Raw genomic sequence first — 12894 nt, forward strand, 5'->3', positions numbered from 1 at the left:
ACCATTGTTGCTGAATAAATATTCTTAAAGCACCCCCTTGGGTACTATTGAAACAGTCTTTGGCTTAAGGAATGAATATACATTTACAATTGTGGGACACTTTCATTGGTGCCTGAGACAGTTTCATGCTTCAGCCCAACTATGTGAGCCGCCCCTGCCCATTTCTTCCAATCTTAAAAAAAAAAAAAAAAACATTTCATGATGGGCTCTCAAGGCCCCCCAGGGATGTACCCGCTGGACTGGAGCAGATTAAGCCGCAGCGAGGGTAGAGTCGGTAAGGCGGCAACAGGATGTAGAAGTTCAAAAAATGTTGTACACTGGCAGGCTGCTGGGGGTTGGCCTGTAAGGTTCCAGGAAAGAAGGTGGTGGTTGTTAAAAATGTATAGGTAGCAGGGTGTGGTAGGTAGGGGGAGGAAAGCCTTGACTGGGCAATGGTTAGCTTACCCGCATTGGTTCGGAAGGCGTGAGAGGCAGCGCGACTGGCCCCTGGCTCCGTAGCGGCTCGGACAGGCCCAGACAGATCTAGCCTTTGGTGGGGCCTTAGGTGGAGAGCCGGCTTCCGCCTGCCGGCACACCTGATTGGTGCAAATAGGGGCAGGCCACCAATCGGTGGGTGCAGGTGTCAGTGTTGAGCGTTGCCTAGCAACTGAGGGAGCTTGAACCAGCGGCCATTTTAGAATGGTTGAATGATGTGGATAACAGCATCTACAACACAAAGGCTGCTTCTAATAGAATGCGACTGTGCAAATAAAGCCACGGGTCGTGCAGCATGTGAAATGGGTTGAAATAGGCTGCAATTTTGGGTCAGGCGTTGCCTTAGCTGGAGCTCCTGCTTACCCAGGTGGAAAAGCGGGCTTTGATGCTGCGACTTAGATTCTCTTGGATCGGCAGTCGCGATGTAACGCTCAGCTGATTCTCGCAGAGGCGCCGGTCTTGACTGGGCGACTACCGTATCTTCAAAGGTGATGTGCAGCACCGGGTTGGCTCTTTGGGCTGGACCTCTGTGCCCTGTATGCCTGACGTGCAGAGTAAGATGTCTGCAGATAGAAAATACGGGGTTAATGAACTGGGGTTATTGGGGTGTCCCTATCTCTTTCCTCTTCTCCTCTCCTGTAGACCCCCACAGGTTAACGCGCTCACCTTAGGTAAGTGAATGCCGAGCTCTCCATCTGCCTCGGGGCAGGGTGCTGTAACCAGTTTCTTCACCGGATAGGTAGCGCAGGCCTCTTGACTTCAGAGGACTGCTGTCCGTCGTTTACTGCACGAACGGTAAGTTTCGAGTAACTCAAATGTCTTTAAAGTCTTTAATAATGATGTCTCTTGTTTTGCAGGGTTCCGGCGATGGCGGATGACGGGCTGAAGTGCCTTGAAGATGGAGCCCGTGTGATGCATAGAAGCGCCTGGAAGCACGTAAGTAAGCGCTTGTTGCCAGCTTCACAATGCGCTCTAACTGTCTTTATTTTGCAGGTACAAGTTTGGAGCAGCTGCAGGGTGCCGGGATACCCACTGGGTTAGATGTGGAAAGGAGTAATGGCACGTGAGTATTAAAGTTCCCCAATGTCTTTAAACGCACCTTGTTTTGTCTTTCAGATGCAGGATGCAGCGCCGACGGCCTCCGGAGCGTGCGAAGAGTTAGTAAGCTTTTGTCTTTCAGATGCCGGAATGCAGTGTGAAGACCTCCGGAGCGCATGAAGAGTAGGTAAGCCTTTGCCTTTCAGATGCCGGAATGCTAACCTGTTCTTTCTTGTCTTAATAGGTGTTGCTGAAGACTGGATTCAGGATGGTAAGCCTTTTTCCTTAGGCCCAGGATCAGATGCAGAAGACACGATGAGCGTTCTGCTGCAGAGGATGCAGAATAACGCAAAGCAAGATTCATCCATCGGGTGTGGTTTAAATAGCCTCCTGTAGTGCTTAGGTGTCTCCTTCCACAGCCACGCCTAAGTAAGAAAAGAGTTCCTGGTAAGAAAAGAGTTCCTGGTAAGAAAAGAGTTCCTGCCTTCCAGAAGAGTTCCAGTGTTCTGAATCTAGGGAGTGGCTCCAGCCCCACCCAACAGGAAAAGTAGTTCCAAACAGAAGAGGATCAGAGGCTCAACTGGCAGGCAAGTAAGCAGCATGGTCTGCTGCAGGTAAATCCACCCAAGCATTATGAGCCCGGCGCTTCCAGCGCTGGGACTGGGCATATTTATGAGCCTGGTGCCACTGGCGCCAGGACTGGGTCCAAAAGGTCCCCATTGGGACTGGTTGGCACTCGGAACCTGGGTTATGGATCTGCTTCCAAGGGAGTTGGGAAAACCCTGACCTTTTGGAAGCAGAGATCATGACAGTACCCCCCCTCAAGGCCCCTCCCAAACCGGGCTTCTCCGGGGGTTTTGGCTCATCAGGAAATGTTCGGTGAAATCTTTTGATTAGGCGAGGAGCGTGGACATATTCAGCAGGTTCCCAGGATCTCTCTTGGGGGCCGTAGCCTTTCCAGTCAATTAGGTAGAATAGTTTAGATTTGGAGATCTTGGAGTCCAGAATGCTTTTGACTTCAAACTCGAGTCCTCCATCAACTAGGATAGGTTTTGGAGATTTGGTTAGTCGGGTTTGAGGTTGCACGGGTTTTAATAGAGAGACGTGGAAGACCGGATGTATCTTCATGTGCGGGGGCAAGTCCAACTTGACCGCTACTGGGTTTACTATGGTAGTGATGGAATAGGGACCAAGGTATCTTGGGTTGAATGTGCGTGGCCCTTTTAGAGATAGATATTTGGTGGATAACCAGACTTGATCCCCTACTTGATAGTGAGGGGCTTCCTTCCGATGTTGATCTGCTCCTTTCTTGTATTGTTCTTTAGCCCTTTGAAGGTGAGAAACCGCTTCCTTAAAGGCTTGGGTGATTGTAGAATGCAGGTAGTCTACTGCTGGTGTTTCAAGATCTTGGAGGGGATCCAACTCCGAGGTTCGAGGGTGACTGCCGTACAAAAGAAAAAACGGGGTTTTCCCAGTTCCCGAATGGACAGAGTTATTGTAGGCATACTCGGCTAACCAAAGGATATCTTTCCAAGTTTTTTCAGTTTGTTGCAGCATGCAGCGTAAATACTGTTCCAGAGTTTGATTGGTCCTCTCGGTTTGTCTGTCGGTCTGAGGGTGGTGACTGGTCGATAGTCTCACATCCATTTGAGCCGACCGACAGCAACTTCGCCAAAAATGAGAAATAAATTGACTACCTCGATCCGAAATTAGAACCGAAGGAAAACCGTGCAGTCGGACGATGTTTTCGAGAAATTCTCGGGCCAGAGTTGCTGCTGTTGGCAAGCCTTTGAGCGGAATGAAATGCGCCATCTTGGAGAATAAGTCCACGATTACTAGAATCGTATTGTATCCGGAGCATGGAGGTAGATCAGTGATGAAGTCCATAGAAAGCGTATGCCAAGGGCGAGGTGGGATGTCAATAGGGCGTAAGAGGCCTGCTGGTCTTTCCTTTTGACTCTTGTTTTGGGCGCATACTCCACAGGACATTATAAAGTCTGATATCTTTTTTCCAAGACGGCCACCAGAAGTAGCGCTTGATCTTTTCTGAGGTCTTAGCTATACCGGGATGACCTTCCATTAAAGAGTCGTGATAACAAGAGATTACTTTTTTCTGTAAATCTGTGCTGGGTAGGTATAATCGTTCTTGGAAATACAATAAGTTGTCCTTTACTGCAAAGTCCTTTCCCTGCAGATGCCAATTCTGTATGTCTGCTGGAGTTACAAGTTGCCTGGCTTTATCCTTAACTTCCTCTATGGATTCTGTGGCGATTACACCCAGAATTCTTTGTTCGGGAATGATTGGTACAGGTTTAGGGTTGATCAAGTGTTCTTCCACTCCCATCCGAGAAAGGGCATCGGCTTTACCGTTCTTTGTACCAGGTCGATAGGTAATTATGAAGTCAAACTCGGCAAAGAATAATGCCCAACGGAGTTGTCTAGAGGATTGGGCTTTTGCGTTTTTCAAATATTGCAGGTTTCGGTGATCCGTAATCACAGTAACAGTGTGTCGGGCCCCCAGCAGATAATGCCGCCAAGCCTTAAAGGCAGACTTGATAGCCAGAAGTTCCTTGTCAGTAATCGTGTAATTGACTTCAGGAGGCGAGAATTTGCGGGACCAAAATGCCACGGGATGCAACTGATTGGTTACCGGGTCCTTTTGTGATAGAACTGCCCCCATGGCAAGGCTTGAAGCATCAGTTTCCACGATGTAGGGGAGTTCGGGCGAGGGTGTTTTAAGATTGGTGCAGAGATAAATTTAGTCTTCAAATCCTGGAAAGCTTGTTCCGCCTCGGTAGACCATTCAAAACGTTTGTTTTTCTTTAACAAGGCAGTGATGGGCTGGACTATTCGAGAGAACTCGGGGATAAACCTGCGGTAAAAGTTAGCGAAGCCTAACATGCTTTGCACACCTTTTACGGAAGATGGTGATGGCCATTTGAGAACTGCATCGACCTTCTTTGAATCCATACGCACTCCACCTGGCGATAATATGAATCCCAAGAATTCAACTTCAGTCACGTTGAAAACACATTTTTCCAACTTAGCGAAAAGTTTATGTTGACGCAATCTTTCGAGGACCATTTTCACGTGTTTCCGATGTTCAGATTCCGATGAAGAATAAACGAGAATGTCGTCGATGTAAACAACAACACACACATCTATGAGCTCTCTGAGGACATCGTTCATAAAATATTGAAAGGCGGCCGGGGCATTGCAAAGTCCGAAGGGCATGACCTGATATTCAAATAGCCCATACTTGGTGCGGAAGGCCGTCTTCCATTCATCGCCCTCTTTTACTCGTACCAAGTGGTAAGCTCCTCTAAGATCCAGCTTTGTATATATGCATGCTTTTCTGACTTGGTCCAGGAGTTCAGGGATCAAAGGTAACGGATATCTATTCTTAACGGTGATCTGGTTCAGGGAGCGATAATCGATACAAGTTCTAAGGTCTCCTTCCTTTTTTGGAACGAAGAACAAAGCTGAAGAGGCAGGGGACTTGGAAGGACGAATAAACCCATTTGCCAGGTATTGATCCAGGTATTGTCGAAGGTGAAGGTTCTCAGGCTCGGTGAGGGCATAAATTCTACTACAAGGAGGAGTAGATCCAGGTATTAGGTCTATCTGGCAGTCATAAGACCTATGAGGAGGTAGAGAGTTAGCCTGCTCCTTCCGGAAAACATCTTGGTATTCTAGGTATTCGGGAGGTAACTGGGGAGTCTCTGAAGAAATTGCTGCCAGTGCAACACCAGGTGGAGGGTGACAAGTAGAGACACATTTTGGAAACTGGACCGTTCTTGCTCGCCAATCGATCAGAGGATTGTGTTTCTCTAACCAAGGTATTCCTAGAATAATCTGGAACTGAGGGGCCTTGATCACATCGAACACGATCTTCTCATGGTGTCCATCTTGACTTACTAGCGTCACCTCTTGAGTGGTATGCGTTACTGGCCCGGAGGCTATCTCCGTACCATCCACCGTAGTAATGACGTCCTTTACAGCCTTGGGACAAAGAGTTAGATTCATCCTCAAAACCATTTCATGATCCACATAATTGCCGCTGTCGACGTAAGCTTCAATTGCATGTAATTGATCCGGATTATCAGGGCTAATGAGGACCATAGGTATCACGAAATGCGAGGTCACGGAACTGGTTTTCACGCTCGGCAAGAGGACCTCTATTCTTGTCGGGCGAGGTCGTTTCCCTGCTCAGAGTTTGTAACTGTGGTAACTGCAGCTCCTACTGCCTTCTTGGCAGGTTTCATCGGACAGTCTCGAAGAAAGTGCCCTGAATTTCCGCAATATAGGCATAATTGCAACTGTTTTCTCCTTTCCCGCTCCCTTTGTGTTAGAGGACCTTTCAGACCCCCTATTTGCATGGGTTCCCCGGAGTCTACTCCTTTGGAAGGAGTTGGCGGTTTGGAAAATACTCGAGCATCAAACTTGGAACGATCGGCCTTCCTGTTCTGCAGTCTGTGATCTATTTGAACGACCAAGTCTACATAATCCGAACAGTCTTGTGGGGGATTCACTACTTGGGCTAAAACGTCTTTGAGCTCTCCACATAGACCTCTATAAAACAGCGTAATCCTTTTGTCCTCAGGCCATTGAGTTTCCACTATTAGTCTATTGAAAGATGCAATATAAGCCAAAAGGTCTTGATTACCCTGTCGCAACTTAAGAAGCTCATTGTCCAAGGCCTGCCCCTGTGCATGTCTTGCGAACAGTTTTTCCATACTAAGCTGAAAGGCTTGAAAATCATGGAGAACCGGATCATCTTGATTAACTAGAGGGATCGACCAGTCTGCCGCATTGCCACTAAGGTACGAAAGTACAAAAGCTACTTTAGCTTGATCATTTGGAAAGGCTGCTGGCCGGCATAAGAAGTGCAACCGGCACTGATTGATAAATACCGCAAACCTCTTTGGGTCACCAGAAAATCGTTCGGGCGGAGCCAGAGGTATATTCCCAGGTAGGTTGATCTGCACTGGATTCATAGAGCATGTTGAAGGAAGATTTGCCCCTGATGCGGGTAGCGGGGTCTGTCCGGCTTCTGACTGTAGCAATTGTCTAGCAAGATCATCTGTTCTCTCCTTGGAAATAATTAGTTCCCTTCTTAGAGCGTTAGTTTCCTGACGAGCTGCATGCACTTCTGCCCTTAGTTCCCCAAGTAACCGGGCTAGGTGGTCAGTATCCGAGGTTTCCATAGCGCCTGGGCGAGAGTTTTGCGGTAGGCTTTGCGTTCTGTAACGCTCACCTGATTCTCGCAGAGGCGCCGGTCTTGACTGGGCGACTACCGTATCTTCAAAGGTGATGTGCAGCACCGGGTTGGCTCTTTGGGCTGGACCTCTGTGCCCTGTATGCCTGACGTGCAGAGTAAGATGTCTGCAGATAGAAAATACGGGGTTAATGAACTGGGGTTATTGGGGTGTCCCTATCTCTTTCCTCTTCTCCTCTCCTGTAGACCCCCACAGGTTAACGCTCTCACCTTAGGTAAGTGAACGCCATGCTCTCCATCTGCCTCGGGGCAGGGTGCTGTAACCAGTTTCTTCACTGGATAAGGGGAGCAGGCCTCTTGACTTCAGAGGACTGCTGTCCGTCGTTTACTGCACGAACGGTAAGTTTCGAGTAATTCTAATGTCTTTAAAGTCTTTAGTAATGATGTCTCTTGTTTTGCAGGGTTCCGGCGATGGCGGATGACAGGCTGAAGTGAGTTGAAGATGGAGCCCGTGTGATGAATAGAAGCGCCTGGAAGCACGTAAGCAAGCGCTTGTTGCCTGCTTCACGATGCGCTCTAACTGTCTTTTTATTTTGCAGGTACAAGTTCGGAGCGGCTGCAGGGTGCCGGAATACCCACTGGGTTAGATGTGGAAAGGAGTAATGGCACGTGAGTATTAAAGTTCCCCAATGTCTTTAAACGCACCTTGTTTTGTCTTTCAGATGCGGGATGCAGCGCCGAAGGCCTCCGGAGCGTGCGAAGAGTTGGTAAGCTTTTGTCTTTCAGATGCCGGAATGCAGTGTGAAGACCTCCGGAGCACACGAAGAGTAGGTAAGCCTTTGTCTTTCAGATGCCAGAATGCAGCGCGAGGCGTTGGTGACAGCCGATGGACCAGGTAAGTGAAGAGCTGTCACTGAAGACCGTAATGCTAACCTGTTCTTTCTGGTCTTTATAGGTGTTGCTGAAGACTGGATTCAGGATGGTAAGCCTTTTTCCTTAGGCCCAGGATCAGATGCAGAAGACACGATGAGCGTTCTGCTGCAGAGGATGCAGAATAACGCGAAGCAAGATTCATCCATCGGGTGTGGTTTAAATAGCCTCCTGTAGTGCTTAGGTGTCTCCTTCCACAGCCACGCCTAGGTAAGAAAAGAGTTCCTGCTTTCCAGAAGAGTTCCAGTGTTCTGAATCTAGGGAGTGGCTCCTGCCCCACCCAACAGGAAAAGTAGTTCCAAACAGAAGAGGATCAGAGGCTCAACTGGCAGGCAAGTAAGCAGCATGGTCTGCTGCAGGTAAGTCCACCCAAGCATTATGAGCCCGGCGCTTCCAGCGCTGGGACTGGGCATATTTATGAGCCTGGTGCCACTGGCGCCAGGACTGGGTCCAAAAGGTCCCAATTGGGACTGGTTGGCACTCGGAACCTGGGTTATGGATCTGCTTCCAAGGGAGTTGGGAAAACCCTGACCTTTTGGAAGCAGAGATCATGACACCCTGTTCCATACTGGTTGTGTGGAGAACGTGAAAAAGATTGCCCCTGAAAGGAACGGAGAGAGCTACCTCCCCGCTGTTGATGAGGGCTAGCAGTGATTTGATTAAGAGACTTAAGAGTCTTGTGCTCTTCTTTCGCTGTCTGTAAGGCATCATCCACAGCTTTCCTGTACAAATCTGTGTCCTCCACTGGTTTGTTTATTAGGGAGTCCTGGGTTTCTGGCTTAAACCCAGAGTTCTTGAGCCAGGCGTGCCTTTTGAGAAGAGTACCCTGGGCCAGGGTCTGGCCTGCCGTCTCAGCTGCATCCAACGTGTTTTTAGGATGTTATGGGTTACCCATTTCACTTCCGAGAAAACCACCAGTAGGCGTGATCGTACCGGTTCCGGTACTTCCTGGACACCCTCCTGAAGTAACTTCCACTGCACATCACTATGACTTGCAAGAAGTGTAGTGTCATTAGCAATTCTTGTGGAATATGTCACTGAAGTGTTGACACGTTCGCCGAGGGCGTACAACTTTTTGCAGCCCTTGTCGGGTGGCGCTTCTGCAGTAGACAACAGCACTGCAGCCCTCTTCCTGGTCGTAGTGACGACCAGGGAGTCTGGAGTGGCATTCCCTAGGATGTACAACAGGTCAGAAGGGAAGGGGCAAAACAGCTTTTTAACCCAAGGGTTGACGGCCCTTGTAAGTGAAGGGGACAACAAAGAAGGTGCGAGGCGCTTCTTGACAGAGGCGTAGCCAGGATTGCCTAACAAGTGGGGCCTGAAGCTAATGAAGTTGGGCCCACTGCAGTGACACTGAACATCTGTAAATGCCCACACAACACTGCTGAATGGGCATTTACAGATTTTGGTTGGGCCTTGCCCGCTCAGGCCGTACCCTGTCTATGCCTCTGCTTCTTGATGGAATTTAGCAGTGGGATTGCCCGACTCGTGGGGGAGTGTGGGGGGGGGGGGGGTTCCTTCAGGATGTCTTCTACAAAGTAAATGTCCTGCACAGCTTCCTGCATGGCAATTTGGAAATGGTCTGCAGACCTTTTCAGGATTGCAGTAAAGGCCATTTGATCATCAATTGGTGAAGCTTGTCTCTGAAGGCGAGGAGGAAGGATCCAGACATATGGCATCTGAGGGTCTGGAGTTGGAGTGGGGGAAAGCCAAGGTGCTTTCGCTACAGGGCAAGCTTGACCCCAATCTGGGCACTGGTCTGGCATGTCCTGGCCAAATGAATCGTCTTCCTGACCATAGGGATCCTCATAGATCTCTTCAGGTTCTGAGAACTCAAAAAACGTCTTCCTGGGAGATTGACTTGAAAGCTTCTGTACCTTAGGGCAGGAATCCTCCCTAGGTCTTTTCGGGGTAAGAAACCTTTCAGACAAGTCAACAAACTGAAAGTTTGTCCATATAACTCAAACTTTATTCTGGTCCACAGGGATGAACCAGAGGGGTTAGGCGGGGGACAGTGCTCTCCAGGAGAAAAGGTGTCCTTAGAAGGTAGGCACATATCAGCCAAAGTCTTTGAGAGGGGCTGGGACCTTTCTGAATACTCCTCTCGACGAGAACATGTGCTTTCGGGTTTGTTCGCCACTGAAAGAATGGCTGCAAGACTCTTGCGTAGGTCCGGTGGATCAGGGAGAGATTTCGACACGCCTATAGGCGTTGTCAAGGTGTTCGGCTCCACCGAAACCTTTGGGGCTGACGCTCTCTTAGAGGGTGCGTCGACGCTCGTGTTTTTTATTAGCAGAGACGCTCTTATGGGAGGTATGCCCGGACGCATGCCGAGATGACTGATGTTGGGAGGGCGGCGATAGTGAAGATCAGTAAGCACCAGCGAAACTCGGCAGGTCAGCTGGGCAACTGGGAACTGGACGGTTCCGCAGATAGGTCTATGGCCTCCACATCGGAGCCATGGCTGCTGCTAGAAACCTTGTCACTTGAGGCGCCTGCGCTGACGGAGGAACCACCCTCGGCCTGCATGGTGAAGCCGCCCACAGTTTCGTCCACCGATCCTTTAGCGTCTTTGGAAGGAAAAGTTGGCAAGACTTGCAGGATCGCTCGTCGTGATCACAAGGCAGACACTTGTTACACTTTCAGCGAGTGTCCTTCCACAGGTATTTTCTTTTACAAGACGGACAAAACTTAAATGGAGTCCTCTGCATAGTAGAGGTAAAGGGCGGCAGTCAGACAAGGGAAAACATGGAAAAAGGAAATGCATTCTCAGAGAATCAAACCCCATGTCCCTACTGTACAGGCCTGGCCGGACGCAACAGACTTCTTCGGCATAGGGGTCCACAAGTAGCCGTTGAGGATGAAGGTCGAAGACTAAACGACCATCAGTGTTATAACTTTTGCAATTTATCTCTTTCGAGCTCAGCATAGTGCGACCAGCTAGCTGTGATTCTAAGCAGATTAACAAGCATCAGAAATAACTTTTTACACCTAATGCAATTCTGAGGTTGTGGAAAAGGAAAAGGTTAGGGAAGGAAAAAGGTTAACAGGTTCTCAGAGCATGTGAATACTTTTCAATCTCCCAATGAAGTCCAGGTTAGACTTTTCCCAGCAATACAAGTTAAACGTATGCACCACCTATGATGGACAGTTAAAACCAAAGTCAATGGGTTAAAAGAGCCTGCAGGGAGCCAGGACAGCCAGAGTCAATTTGGGCAATATCTATGGAGCTGAGGCACTTCTTTAGATAGCACAAAAGTCTTGCACAATGTTATTAGAGAGTTTGTAGTAAGAAAGAATCACTGTAGGGCCACAATTCGGCTGGTTAATGGCAGAATTGGAAACAATTCTGCAAAAGGCAGCTACTGCAGGTCTCCAGTGAAAACAAGCAAGCTACAGACAAAAGTACCCCTTCAGTCAAGACAGTACCTTAGGTCTGAAGAAAAGGATCCATCAGGCTTCTGTTCTGGTTGCAGTCCTGCAGATCCTGGGTTCCTAGGCATCAGTCGTGGGGACAAGAGGGAGGACGTCTAGGACTCCTGCACTGCAGTCTGAAGGTCGTCAGCGGCTACGGGCGCTCTTCAGATTAGCTGCACTTAGCTGTTTCAGCTACCGGTCAATAGCACCACCGTGGTTCTTGGACACTTGATGGGCTTCCCTTGCTTCTGGGGTTCAGCACTCCGTTGAGGTGGCTCGGGCTTGGGTCATCCTGCTTTGGGAGGGTCCTAGGGAGCTTCCTGGAGCTCAGGTCTGGCTTAAAGACGATGCACTGGAATCTGTTTTTCCAGACCCCTGGCATTCGGTTCCAGCAGCAGCAAAGTACTACAGCCAGCAGGGAGCGGTGTTCCAGTAAAGTTCGTCTTGGGGTCAGTTGGTCCCACCAACCCAAGTGAAGAAGTCATCTGGTTCCTGGCCTCTCTAGTCAAGTCGGAGTTTGGAGCTTCAGAACTGCAGCAGGGCTTCACAGGGCAGTTCAACGTTCCAGGAGGGTGCAGCAAGCTTCTCTTCCAGTTTCCTTCGTCGGTTGTTTCGTACAGTGGTCGACTCTTCCTTCTGTTCAAGAGACCTCACCTTTTATGCAGTTTTCTCCCATTCAGGCACAGCCTAGCTGTCACAACCAGCAGGGTGGCTGTCCTCCAGGACAGCCACCCTATCAGCCAATCAGCACTGGGTGCATTCAGGTAACCAAGGAGACTAAGGACAGGGAGATGCGGGCACCTCCCTCGCTTCCTGGCGTGCCAGACACACTGGAGCCAGAGGCGGGTTTCAGCATCGAAGCCCGCCAAAGGCAAAACGAACAAAAGGGTTAAACCTGGTTTGGCGCGTAAAGCAAAACCCAAGAAAGACCTCACAAGCAAGAAATGGCGAAAAAAGAAGACCGGGCCATTTTGACAAAATGGGCACCCATGGGTGCATTACTACAGTTGAGGATTCAGCCTGCGGTAAAAACGCACAATGCTAGGAAAATTAAAACACTGCCACCAGGACACCAAGACAGCCAGCCCCCAGTGGGATTTTATCTCCATTCAGGCAAGGAGGAAGACAAAGTGCTGTGGAGTTTTGGACTCCTCTCTTGCTTCCTGCCTTCACAGGCAGGCTGGAGCCTGGGCAAGGAATCCAGGGGACTCCCGCCTAAGATTATAATCACGCAAACAAATTTCCCACCCTGGATGTCAGGGGAAACAAGAAATGACAATAAACATTAAAATTGCGAAAAAAGAAGACAGGGGCCATTTTGGTAGAATGAGCACCCTTAGGTGCCTTTACTGCAGCTGTGAACACCCGCGGTAAAGGTGCACCAAATTAATACAAGGTATCACTGCCATCAGCCATTAAAGGTAAGCTTGTCCCTGTAACATAATTGTTACAGTTTTAGTGTGAAAGGGGATACATTGCATCTCCCCAGCACTCCACATAAGGTGGGGGTTGCTGGATTCACAGAATAAAATGTAAAAGGGATCCAAAGATCCTTTCTACCCCTGGGAACTGTAGTTTTCTCAAGGTTAGCAAAAGAAAGTAAAAGGTGAGCCCCCCCTAGGGCAACCCAGCAACAACAGGCACTTCTTGGCAATAAGTTGTCAAAGAGGATAACTTTAAAAAGACACGATGGAGAGTAAAAAAAAATGACACCCATAAAAATAGTAAAAGATTATGTGGGTGTGGAAAAAGGTTCCCACACAGAGATATTAATTAAACATATCCCACTAGTAAAGCTAAAAGTTCTGGGGTTGACC

General features: G+C 49.0%; 1 protein-coding gene across 1 annotated transcript in view; it reads right to left on the reverse strand.

Annotated features, from left to right (window-relative positions):
- The window catches only part of NAMPT (nicotinamide phosphoribosyltransferase), a 559899-nt gene that overhangs the window by 294092 nt on the left and 252913 nt on the right, over window positions 1-12894 (reverse strand). The window lies entirely within an intron of this gene.

The sequence above is a fragment of the Ambystoma mexicanum genome, chromosome 12 (genome assembly GCF_040938575.1).
Source record: "Ambystoma mexicanum isolate Mex_15411 chromosome 12, UKY_AmexF1_1, whole genome shotgun sequence".
Taxonomy (NCBI): domain Eukaryota; kingdom Metazoa; phylum Chordata; class Amphibia; order Caudata; family Ambystomatidae; genus Ambystoma; species Ambystoma mexicanum.